Below are 12,068 nucleotides of genomic sequence, written 5' to 3' on the forward strand. Positions count from 1 at the left end.
CCGGGAGCGGTGCTTACCTCCGGAGAGCATCGTACCTTCGTCTTTAGCGTCTTTGGTGGTCTACATCCTAGCAGAAAGCTTTTCCACTCTGTCTGGCAAGGATAACCTGCGCCAGCACAGAAAACATCTCCCATCGTGTTCTGGACGTTTTACGGAGGTCTGCCAAGTGTTTGCATAAAGAAATGAAAAGTTGTCCAAAATAACTTCCTATCGAATGTTCATGTGATTGGAAAAGTCAGGAAAGTGGTAAGGTACTGTTTTCTATCAGTTGGCAAGCTGCGCACACAATCCCAGTGTTGTACAGCTTCCTTCTTCACCTTTCCGATGCTGCCGCTCTCTCCGGCTCCCGGAGCCGAAGAAGCGGCTTCTTCGCGCAAAGACGATTGTACCGCTCACAGTGCTCTCTTAGCGCCGCTTCTGCCGAATGAAGCCCGGGAGCGGCGCTTAACTCCGGAGAGCCTCGTACCATCTTCTTTAGCGTCTTTTGTGGTCTACATCCTAGCAGAAAGCTTTTCCACTCTGTCTGGCAAGGAAAACCTGCGCAAGCACAGAAAACATCTCCCATCGTGTTCTGGACGTTGCACGGATGTCTGCCAAGTGTTTGAAAGAAACAAAGAAAAGTTGTCCAAAACAGCTTCCAATCGAATATTCATGTGATTGGAAAAGTCAGGAAAGTGGTAAGGTACTGTTTTCTATCAGTTGGCAAGCTGCGCACACAATCCCAGTGTTGTACAGCTTCCTTCTTCACCTTTCCGATGCTGCCGCTCTCTCCGGCTCCCGGAGCCGAAGAAGCGGCTTCTTCGCGCAAAGACGATTGTACCGCTCACAGTGCTCTCTTAGCACCGCTTCTGCCGAAAGAAGCCCGGGAGCGGTGCTTAGCTCCGGAGAGCCTCGTACCTTCGTCTTTAGCGTCTTTTGTGGTCTACATCCTAGCAGAAAGCTTTTCCACTCTGTCTGGCAAGGAAAACCTGCGCCAGCGCAGAAAACATCTCCCATCGTGTTCTGGACGTTGCACGGAGGTCTGCCAAGTGTTTGAAAGAAACAAAGAAAAGTTGTCCAAAACAGCTTCCAATCGAATGTTCATGTGATTGGAAAAGTCAGGAAAGTGGTAAGGTACTGTTTTCTATCAGTTGGCAAGCTGCGCACACAAGCCCAGTGTTGTACAGCTTCCTTCTTCACCTTTCCGATGCTGCCGCTCTCTCCGGCTCCCGGAGCCGAAGAAGCGGCTTCTTCGCGCAAAGACGATTGTACCGCTCACAGTGCTCTCTTAGCGCCGCTTCTGCCGAAAGAAGCCCGGGAGCGGCGCTTAGCACCGGAGAGCATCGTACCTTCGTCTTTAGCGTCTTTTGTGGTCTACATCCTAGCAGAAAGCTTTTCCACTCTGTCTGGCAAGGAAAACCTGCGCCAGCACAGAAAACATCTCCCATCGTGTTCTGGACGTTGCACGGAGGTCTGCCAAGTGTTTGCATAAAGAAATGAAAAGTTGTCCAAAATAACTTCCTATCGAATGTTCATGTGATTGGAAAAGTCAGGAAAGTGGTAAGGTACTGTTTTCTATCAGTTGGCAAGCTGCGCACACAATCCCAGTGTTGTACAGCTTCCTTCTTCACCTTTGCGATGCTGCCGCTCTCTCCGGCTCCCGGAGCCGAAGAAGCGGCTTCTTCGCGCAAAGGCGATTGTACCGCTCACAGTGCTCTCTTAGCGCCGCTTCTGCCGAAAGAAGCCCGGGAGCGGTGCTTAGCTCCGGAGAGCCTCGTACCTTCGTCTTTAGCGTCTTTTGTGGTCTACATCCTAGCAGAAAGCTTTTCCACTCTGTCTGGCAAGGAAAACATGCGGAACACAGAAAACATCTCCCATCGTGTTCTGGACGTTGCACGGAGGTCTGCCAAGTGTTTGCATAAAGAAATGAAAAGTTGTCCAAAATAACTTCCTATCGAATATTCATGTGATTGGAAAAGTCAGGAAAGTGGTAAGGTACTGTTTTCTATCAGTTGGCAAGCTGCGCACACAATCCCAGTGTTGTACAGCTTCCTTCTTCACCTTTCCGATGCTGCCGCTCTCTCCGGCTCCCGGAGCCGAAGAAGCGGCTTCTTCGCGCAAAGACGATTGTACCGCTCACAGTGCTCTCTTAGCGCCGCTTCTGCCGAATGAAGCCCGGGAGCGGCGCTTAACTCCGGAGAGCCTCGTACCATCTTCTTTAGCGTCTTTTGTGGTCTACATCCTAGCAGAAAGCTTTTCCACTCTGTCTGGCAAGGAAAACCTGCGCCAGCGCAGAAAACATCTCCCATCGTGTTCTGGACGTTGCACGGAGGTCTGCCAAGTGTTTGCATAAAGAAATGAAAAGTTGTCCAAAATAACTTCCTATCGAATGTTCATGTGATTGGAAAGGTCAGGAAAGTGTAAGGTACTGTTTTCTATCAGTTGGCAAGCTGCGCACACAATCCCAGTGTTGTACAGCTTCCTTCTTCACCTTTCCGATGCTGCCGCTCTCTCCGGCTCCCGGAGCCGAAGAAGCGGCTTCTTCGCGCAAAGACGATTGTACCGCTCACAGTGCTCTCTTAGCGCCGCTTCTGCCGAAAGAAGCCCGGGAGCGGCGCTTAACTCCGGAGAGCATCGTCCCTTCGTCTTTAGCGTCTTTTGTGGTCTACATCCTAGCAGAAAGCTTTTCCACTCTGTCTTGCAAGGAAAACCTGCGCCAGCACAGAAAACATCTCCCTTCGTGTTCTGGACGTTGTACGGAGGTCTGCCAAGTGTTTGAAAGAAACAAAGAAAAGTTGTCCAAAACAGCTTCCAATCGAATATTCTGTGATTGGAAACGTCAGGAAAGTGTAAGGTACTGTTTTCTATCAGTTGGCAAGCTGCGCACACAATCCCAGTGTTGTACAGCTTCCTTCTTCACCTTTCCGATGCTGCCGCTCTCTCCGGCTCCCGGAGCCGAAGAAGCGGCTTCTTCGCGCAAAGACGATTGTACCGCTCACAGTGCTCTCTTAGCGCCGCTTCTGCCGAAAGAAGCCCGGGAGCGGTGCTTAGCTCCGGAGAGCCTCGTACCTTCCTCTTTAGCGTCTTTTGTGGTCTACATCCTAGCAGAAAGCTTTTCCACTCAGTCTGGCAAGGAAAACCTGCGCCAGCGCAGAAAACATCTCCCATCGTGTTCTGGACGTTGCACGGAGGTCTGCCAAGTGTTTGCATAAAGAAATGAAAAGTTGTCCAAAATAACTTCCTATCGAATGTTCATGTGATTGGAAAAGTCAGGAAAGTGGTAAGGTACTGTTTTCTATCAGTTGGCAAGCTGCGCACACAATCCCAGTGTTGTACAGCTTCCTTCTTCACCTTTCCGATGCTGCCGCTCTCTCCGGCTCCCGGAGCCGAAGAAGCGGCTTCTTCGCGCAAAGACGATTGTACCGCTCACAGTGCTCTCTTAGCGCGGCTTCTGCCGAAAGAAGCCCGGGAGCGGTGCTTAGCTCCGGAGAGCCTCGTACCTTCGTCTTTAGCGTCTTTTGTGGTCTACATCCTAGCAGAAAGCTTTTCCACTCTGTCTGGCAAGGAAAACATGCGGAACACAGAAAACATCTCCCATCGTGTTCTGGACGTTGCACGGAGGTCTGCCAAGTGTTTGACAAGAAGAGAAGGAAAGTTGTCCAAAACAGCTTCCAATCGAATATTCATGTGATTGGAAAAGTCAGGAAAGTGGTAAGGTACTGTTTTCTATCAGTTGGCAAGCTGCGCACACAATCCCAGTGTTGTACAGCTTCCTTCTTCACCTTTCCGATGCTGCCGCTCTCTCCGGCTCCCGGAGCCGAAGAAGCGGCTTCTTCGCGCAAAGGCGATTGTACCGCTCACAGTGCTCTCTTAGCGCCGCTTCTGCCGAAAGAAGCCCGGGAGCGGCGCTTAGCTCCGGAGAGCATCGTACCTTCGTCTTTAGCGTCTTTTGTGGTCTACATCCTAGCAGAAAGCTTTTCCACTCTGTCTGGCAAGGAAAACCTGCGCCAGCACAGAAAACATCTCCCATCGTGTTCTGGACGTTGCACGGAGGTCTGCCAAGTGTTTGCATAAAGAAATGAAAAGTTGTCCAAAATAACTTCCTATCGAATGTTCATGTGATTGGAAAAGTCAGGAAAGTGGTAAGGTACTGTTTTCTATCAGTTGGCAAGCTGCGCACACAATCCCAGTGTTGTACAGCTTCCTTCTTCACCTTTGCGATGCTGCCGCTCTCTCCGGCTCCCGGAGCCGAAGAAGCGGCTTCTTCGCGCAAAGGCGATTGTACCGCTCACAGTGCTCTCTTAGCGCCGCTTCTGCCGAAAGAAGCCCGGGAGCGGTGCTTAGCTCCGGAGAGCCTCGTACCTTCGTCTTTAGCGTCTTTTGTGGTCTACATCCTAGCAGAAAGCTTTTCCACTCTGTCTGGCAAGGAAAACATGCGGAACACAGAAAACATCTCCCATCGTGTTCTGGACGTTGCACGGAGGTCTGCCAAGTGTTTGCATAAAGAAATGAAAAGTTGTCCAAAATAACTTCCTATCGAATATTCATGTGATTGGAAAAGTCAGGAAAGTGGTAAGGTACTGTTTTCTATCAGTTGGCAAGCTGCGCACACAATCCCAGTGTTGTACAGCTTCCTTCTTCACCTTTCCGATGCTGCCGCTCTCTCCGGCTCCCGGAGCCGAAGAAGCGGCTTCTTCGCGCAAAGACGATTGTACCGCTCACAGTGCTCTCTTAGCGCCGCTTCTGCCGAATGAAGCCCGGGAGCGGCGCTTAACTCCGGAGAGCCTCGTACCATCTTCTTTAGCGTCTTTTGTGGTCTACATCCTAGCAGAAAGCTTTTCCACTCTGTCTGGCAAGGAAAACCTGCGCCAGCGCAGAAAACATCTCCCATCGTGTTCTGGACGTTGCACGGAGGTCTGCCAAGTGTTTGCATAAAGAAATGAAAAGTTGTCCAAAATAACTTCCTATCGAATGTTCATGTGATTGGAAAGGTCAGGAAAGTGTAAGGTACTGTTTTCTATCAGTTGGCAAGCTGCGCACACAATCCCAGTGTTGTACAGCTTCCTTCTTCACCTTTCCGATGCTGCCGCTCTCTCCGGCTCCCGGAGCCGAAGAAGCGGCTTCTTCGCGCAAAGACGATTGTACCGCTCACAGTGCTCTCTTAGCGCCGCTTCTGCCGAAAGAAGCCCGGGAGCGGCGCTTAACTCCGGAGAGCATCGTCCCTTCGTCTTTAGCGTCTTTTGTGGTCTACATCCTAGCAGAAAGCTTTTCCACTCTGTCTGGCAAGGAAAACCTGCGCCAGCACAGAAAACATCTCCCTTCGTGTTCTGGACGTTGTACGGAGGTCTGCCAAGTGTTTGAAAGAAACAAAGAAAAGTTGTCCAAAACAGCTTCCAATCGAATATTCTGTGATTGGAAACGACAGGAAAGTGTAAGGTACTGTTTTCTATCAGTTGGTAAGCTGCGCACACAATCCCAGTGTTGTACAGCTTCCTTCTTCACCTTTCCGATGCTGCCGCTCTCTCCGGCTCCCGGAGCCGAAGAAGCGGCTTCTTCGCGCAAAGACGATTGTACCGCTCACAGTGCTCTCTTAGCGCCGCTTCTGCCGAAAGAAGCCCGGGAGCGGTGCTTAGCTCCGGAGAGCCTCGTACCTTCGTCTTTAGCGTCTTTTGTGGTCTACATCCTAGCAGAAAGCTTTTCCACTCAGTCTGGCAAGGAAAACCTGCGCCAGCGCAGAAAACATCTCCCATCGTGTTCTGGACGTTGCACGGAGGTCTGCCAAGTGTTTGACAAGAAGAGAGGAAAAGTTGTCCAAAACAGATTCCAATCGAATATTCATGTGATTGGAAACGTCAGGAAAGTGGTAAGGTACTGTTTTCTATCAGTTGGCAAGCTGGCGCACACAATCCCAGTGTTGTACAGCTTCCTTCTTCACCTTTCCGATGCTGCCGCTCTCTCCGGCTCCCGGAGCCGAAGAAGCGGCTTCTTCGCGCAAAGACGATTGTACCGCTCACAGTGCTCTCTTAACGCCGCTTCTGCCGAATGAAGCCCGGGAGCGGCGCTTAACTCCGGAGAGCCTCGTACCATCTTCTTTAGCGTCTTTTGTGGTCTACATCCTAGCAGAAAGCTTTTCCACTCAGTCTGGCAAGGAAAACCCGCGCCAGCACAGAAAACATCTCCCATCGTGTTCTGGACGTTGCACGGAGGTCTGCCAAGTGTTTGAAAGAAACAAAGAAAAGTTGTCCAAAACAGCTTCCAATCGAATGTTCATGTGATTGGAAAAGTCAGGAAAGTGGTAAGGTACTGTTTTCTATCAGTTGGCAAGCTGCGCACACAATCCCAGTGTTGTACAGCTTCCTTCTTCACCTTTCCGATGCTGCCGCTCTCTCCGGCTCCCGGAGCCGAAGAAGCGGCTTCTTCGCGCAAAGACGATTGTACCGCTCACAGTGCTCTCTTAGCGCCGCTTCTGCCGAAAGAAGCCCGGGAGCGGCGCTTAACTCCGGAGAGCATCGTCCCTTCGTCTTTAGCGTCTTTTGTGGTCTACATCCTAGCAGAAAGCTTTTCCACTCTGTCTGGCAAGGAAAACCTGCGCCAGCACAGAAAACATCTCCCTTCGTGTTCTGGACGTTGTACGGAGGTCTGCCAAGTGTTTGAAAGAAACAAAGAAAAGTTGTCCAAAACAGCTTCCAATCGAAGATTCTGTGATTGGAAACGTCAGGAAAGTTTAAGGTACTGTTTTCTATCAGTTGGCAAGCTGCGCACACAATCCCAGTGTTGTACAGCTTCCTTCTTCACCTTTCCGATGCTGCCGCTCTCTCCGGCTCCCGGAGCCGAAGAAGCGGCTTCTTCGCGCAAAGACGATTGTACCGCTCACAGTGCTCTCTTAGCGCGGCTTCTGCCGAAAGAAGCCCGGGAGCGGCGCTTAACTCCGGAGAGCATCGTCCCTTCGTCTTTAGCGTCTTTTGTGGTCTACATCCTAGCAGAAAGCTTTTCCACTCTGTCTGGCAAGGAAAACCTGCGCCAGCACAGAAAACATCTCCCTTCGTGTTCTGGACGTTGTACGGAGGTCTGCCAAGTGTTTGCATAAAGAAATGAAAAGTTGTCCAAAATAACTTCCTATCGAATGTTCATGTGATTGGAAAAGTCAGGAAAGTGGTAAGGTACTGTTTTCTATCAGTTGGCAAGCTGCGCACACAAGCCCAGTGTTGTACAGCTTCCTTCTTCACCTTTGCGATGCTGCCGCTCTCTCCGGCTCCCGGAGCCGAAGAAGCGGCTTCTTCGCGCAAAGACGATTGTACCGCTCACAGTGCTCTCTTAGCGCGGCTTCTGCCGAAAGAAGCCCGGGAGCGGCGCTTAGCTCCGGAGAGCATCGTACCTTCGTCTTTAGCGTCTTTTGTGGTCTACATCCTAGCAGAAAGCTTTTCCACTCTGTCTGGCAAGGAAAACCTGCGCCAGCACAGAAAACATCTCCCTTCGTGTTCTGGACGTTGTACGGAGGTCTGCCAAGTGTTTGAAAGAAACAAAGAAAAGTTGTCCAAAACAGCTTCCAATCGAATATTCTGTGATTGGAAACGTCAGGAAAGTGTAAGGTACTGTTTTCTATCAGTTGGCAAGCTGCGCACACAATCCCAGTGTTGTACAGCTTCCTTCTTCACCTTTCCGATGCTGCCGCTCTCTCCGGCTCCCGGAGCCGAAGAAGCGGCTTCTTCGCGCAAAGACGATTGTACCGCTCACAGTGCTCTCTTAGCGCCGCTTCTGCCGAAAGAAGCCCGGGAGCGGTGCTTAGCTCCGGAGAGCATCGTACCTTCGTCTTTAGCGTCTTTTGTGGTCTACATCCTAGCAGAAAGCTTTTCCACTCAGTCTGGCAAGGAAAACCTGCGCCAGCGCAGAAAACATCTCCCATCGTGTTCTGGACGTTGCACGGAGGTCTGCCAAGTGTTTGACAAGAAGAGAAGCAAAGTTGTCCAAAACAGCTTCCAATCGAATATTCATGTGATTGGAAAAGTCAGGAGAGTGGTAAGGTACTGTTTTCTATCAGTTGGCAAGCTGCGCACACAATCCCAGTGTTGTACAGCTTCCTTCTTCACCTTTCCGATGCTGCCGCTCTCTCCGGCTCCCGGAGCCGAAGAAGCGGCTTCTTCGCGCAAAGGCGATTGTACCGCTCACAGTGCTCTCTTAGCGCCGCTTCTGCCGAAAGAAGCCCGGGAGCGGTGCTTAGCTCCGGAGAGGCTCGTACCTTCGTCTTTAGCGTCTTTTGTGGTCTACATCCTAGCAGAAAGCTTTTCCACTCTGTCTGGCAAGGAAAACCTGCGCCAGCACAGAAAACATCTCCCATCGTGTTCTGGACGTTGTACGGAGGTCTGCCAAGTGTTTGCATAAAGAAATGGAAAGTTGTCCAAAATAACTTCCTGTCGAATGTTCATGTGATTGGAAAAGTCAGGAAAGTGGTAAGGTACTGTTTTCTATCAGTTGGCAAGCTGCGCACACAATCCCAGTGTTGTACAGCTTCCTTCTTCACCTTTCCGATGCTGCCGCTCTCTCCGGCTCCCGGAGCCGAAGAAGCGGCTTCTTCGCGCAAAGACGATTGTACCGCTCACAGTGCTCTCTTAGCGCCGCTTCTGCCGAAAGAAGCCCGGGAGCGGCGCTTAGCTCCGGAGAGCATCGTACCTTCGTCTTTAGCGTCTTTTGTGGTCTACATCCTAGCAGAAAGCTTTTCCACTCTGTCTGGCAAGGAAAACCTGTGCCAGCGCAGAAAACATCTCCCATCGTGTTCTGGACGTTGCACGGAGGTCTGCCAAGTGTTTGAAAGAAACAAAGAAAAGTTGTCCAAAACAGCTTCCAATCGAATGTTCATGTGATTGGAAAAGTCAGGAAAGTGGTAAGGTACTGTTTTCTATCAGTTGGCAAGCTGCGCACACAATCCCAGTGTTGTACAGCTTCCTTCTTCACCTTTCCGATGCTGCCGCTCTCTCCGGCTCCCGGAGCCGAAGAAGCGGCTTCTTCGCGCAAAGACGATTGTACCGCTCACAGTGCTCTCTTAGCGCGGCTTCTGCCGAAAGAAGCCCGGGAGCGGTGCTTAGCTCCGGAGAGCCTCGTACCTTCGTCTTTAGCGTCTTTTGTGGTCTACATCCTAGCAGAAAGCTTTTCCACTCTGTCTGGCAAGGAAAACATGCGGAACACAGAAAACATCTCCCATCGTGTTCTGGACGTTGCACGGAGGTCTGCCAAGTGTTTGACAAGAAGAGAAGAAAAGTTGTCCAAAACAGCTTCCAATCGAATATTCATGTGATTGGAAAAGTCAGGAAAGTGGTAAGGTACTGTTTTCTATCAGTTGGCAAGCTGCGCACACAATCCCAGTGTTGTACAGCTTCCTTCTTCACCTTTGCGATGCTGCCGCTCTCTCCGGCTCCCGGAGCCGAAGAAGCGGCTTCTTCGCGCAAAGACGATTGTACCGCTCACAGTGCTCTCTTAGCGCCGCTTCTGCCGAAAGAAGCCCGGGAGCGGCGCTTAGCACCGGAGAGCATCGTACCTTCGTCTTTAGCGTCTTTTGTGGTCTACATCCTAGCAGAAAGCTTTTCCACTCTGTCTGGCAAGGAAAACCTGCGCCAGCACAGAAAACATCTCCCATCGTGTTCTGGACGTTGCACGGAGGTCTGCCAAGTGTTTGCATAAAGAAATGAAAAGTTGTCCAAAATAACTTCCTATCGAATGTTCATGTGATTGGAAAAGTCAGGAAAGTGGTAAGGTACTGTTTTCTATCAGTTGGCAAGCTGCGCACACAATCCCAGTGTTGTACAGCTTCCTTCTTCACCTTTGCGATGCTGCCGCTCTCTCCGGCTCCCGGAGCCGAAGAAGCGGCTTCTTCGCGCAAAGACGATTGTACCGCTCACAGTGCTCTCTTAGCGCCGCTTCTGCCGAAAGAAGCCCGGGAGCGGTGCTTAGCTCCGGAGAGCCTCGTACCTTCGTCTTTAGCGTCTTTTGTGGTCTACATCCTAGCAGAAAGCTTTTCCACTCTGTCTGGCAAGGAAAACCTGCGCCAGCACAGAAAACATCTCCCTTCGTGTTCTGGACGTTGTACGGAGGTCTGCCAAGTGTTTGAAAGAAACAAAGAAAAGTTGTCCAAAACAGCTTCCAATCGAATATTCTGTGATTGGAAACGACAGGAAAGTGTAAGGTACTGTTTTCTATCAGTTGGTAAGCTGCGCACACAATCCCAGTGTTGTACAGCTTCCTTCTTCACCTTTCCGATGCTGCCGCTCTCTCCGGCTCCCGGAGCCGAAGAAGCGGCTTCTTCGCGCAAAGACGATTGTACCGCTCACAGTGCTCTCTTAGCGCCGCTTCTGCCGAAAGAAGCCCGGGAGCGGTGCTTAGCTCCGGAGAGCCTCGTACCTTCGTCTTTAGCGTCTTTTGTGGTCTACATCCTAGCAGAAAGCTTTTCCACTCAGTCTGGCAAGGAAAACCTGCGCCAGCGCAGAAAACATCTCCCATCGTGTTCTGGACGTTGCACGGAGGTCTGCCAAGTGTTTGACAAGAAGAGAGGAAAAGTTGTCCAAAACAGATTCCAATCGAATATTCATGTGATTGGAAACGTCAGGAAAGTGGTAAGGTACTGTTTTCTATCAGTTGGCAAGCTGGCGCACACAATCCCAGTGTTGTACAGCTTCCTTCTTCACCTTTCCGATGCTGCCGCTCTCTCCGGCTCCCGGAGCCGAAGAAGCGGCTTCTTCGCGCAAAGACGATTGTACCGCTCACAGTGCTCTCTTAACGCCGCTTCTGCCGAATGAAGCCCGGGAGCGGCGCTTAACTCCGGAGAGCCTCGTACCATCTTCTTTAGCGTCTTTTGTGGTCTACATCCTAGCAGAAAGCTTTTCCACTCAGTCTGGCAAGGAAAACCCGCGCCAGCACAGAAAACATCTCCCATCGTGTTCTGGACGTTGCACGGAGGTCTGCCAAGTGTTTGAAAGAAACAAAGAAAAGTTGTCCAAAACAGCTTCCAATCGAATGTTCATGTGATTGGAAAAGTCAGGAAAGTGGTAAGGTACTGTTTTCTATCAGTTGGCAAGCTGCGCACACAATCCCAGTGTTGTACAGCTTCCTTCTTCACCTTTCCGATGCTGCCGCTCTCTCCGGCTCCCGGAGCCGAAGAAGCGGCTTCTTCGCGCAAAGACGATTGTACCGCTCACAGTGCTCTCTTAGCGCCGCTTCTGCCGAAAGAAGCCCGGGAGCGGCGCTTAACTCCGGAGAGCATCGTCCCTTCGTCTTTAGCGTCTTTTGTGGTCTACATCCTAGCAGAAAGCTTTTCCACTCTGTCTGGCAAGGAAAACCTGCGCCAGCACAGAAAACATCTCCCTTCGTGTTCTGGACGTTGTACGGAGGTCTGCCAAGTGTTTGAAAGAAACAAAGAAAAGTTGTCCAAAACAGCTTCCAATCGAAGATTCTGTGATTGGAAACGTCAGGAAAGTTTAAGGTACTGTTTTCTATCAGTTGGCAAGCTGCGCACACAATCCCAGTGTTGTACAGCTTCCTTCTTCACCTTTCCGATGCTGCCGCTCTCTCCGGCTCCCGGAGCCGAAGAAGCGGCTTCTTCGCGCAAAGACGATTGTACCGCTCACAGTGCTCTCTTAGCGCGGCTTCTGCCGAAAGAAGCCCGGGAGCGGCGCTTAACTCCGGAGAGCATCGTCCCTTCGTCTTTAGCGTCTTTTGTGGTCTACATCCTAGCAGAAAGCTTTTCCACTCTGTCTGGCAAGGAAAACCTGCGCCAGCACAGAAAACATCTCCCTTCGTGTTCTGGACGTTGTACGGAGGTCTGCCAAGTGTTTGCATAAAGAAATGAAAAGTTGTCCAAAATAACTTCCTATCGAATGTTCATGTGATTGGAAAAGTCAGGAAAGTGGTAAGGTACTGTTTTCTATCAGTTGGCAAGCTGCGCACACAAGCCCAGTGTTGTACAGCTTCCTTCTTCACCTTTGCGATGCTGCCGCTCTCTCCGGCTCCCGGAGCCGAAGAAGCGGCTTCTTCGCGCAAAGACGATTGTACCGCTCACAGTGCTCTCTTAGCGCGGCTTCTGCCGAAAGAAGCCCGGGAGCGGC

Source organism: Ammospiza caudacuta, chromosome 15, assembly GCF_027887145.1.
Source record: "Ammospiza caudacuta isolate bAmmCau1 chromosome 15, bAmmCau1.pri, whole genome shotgun sequence".
Classification (NCBI taxonomy): domain Eukaryota; kingdom Metazoa; phylum Chordata; class Aves; order Passeriformes; family Passerellidae; genus Ammospiza; species Ammospiza caudacuta.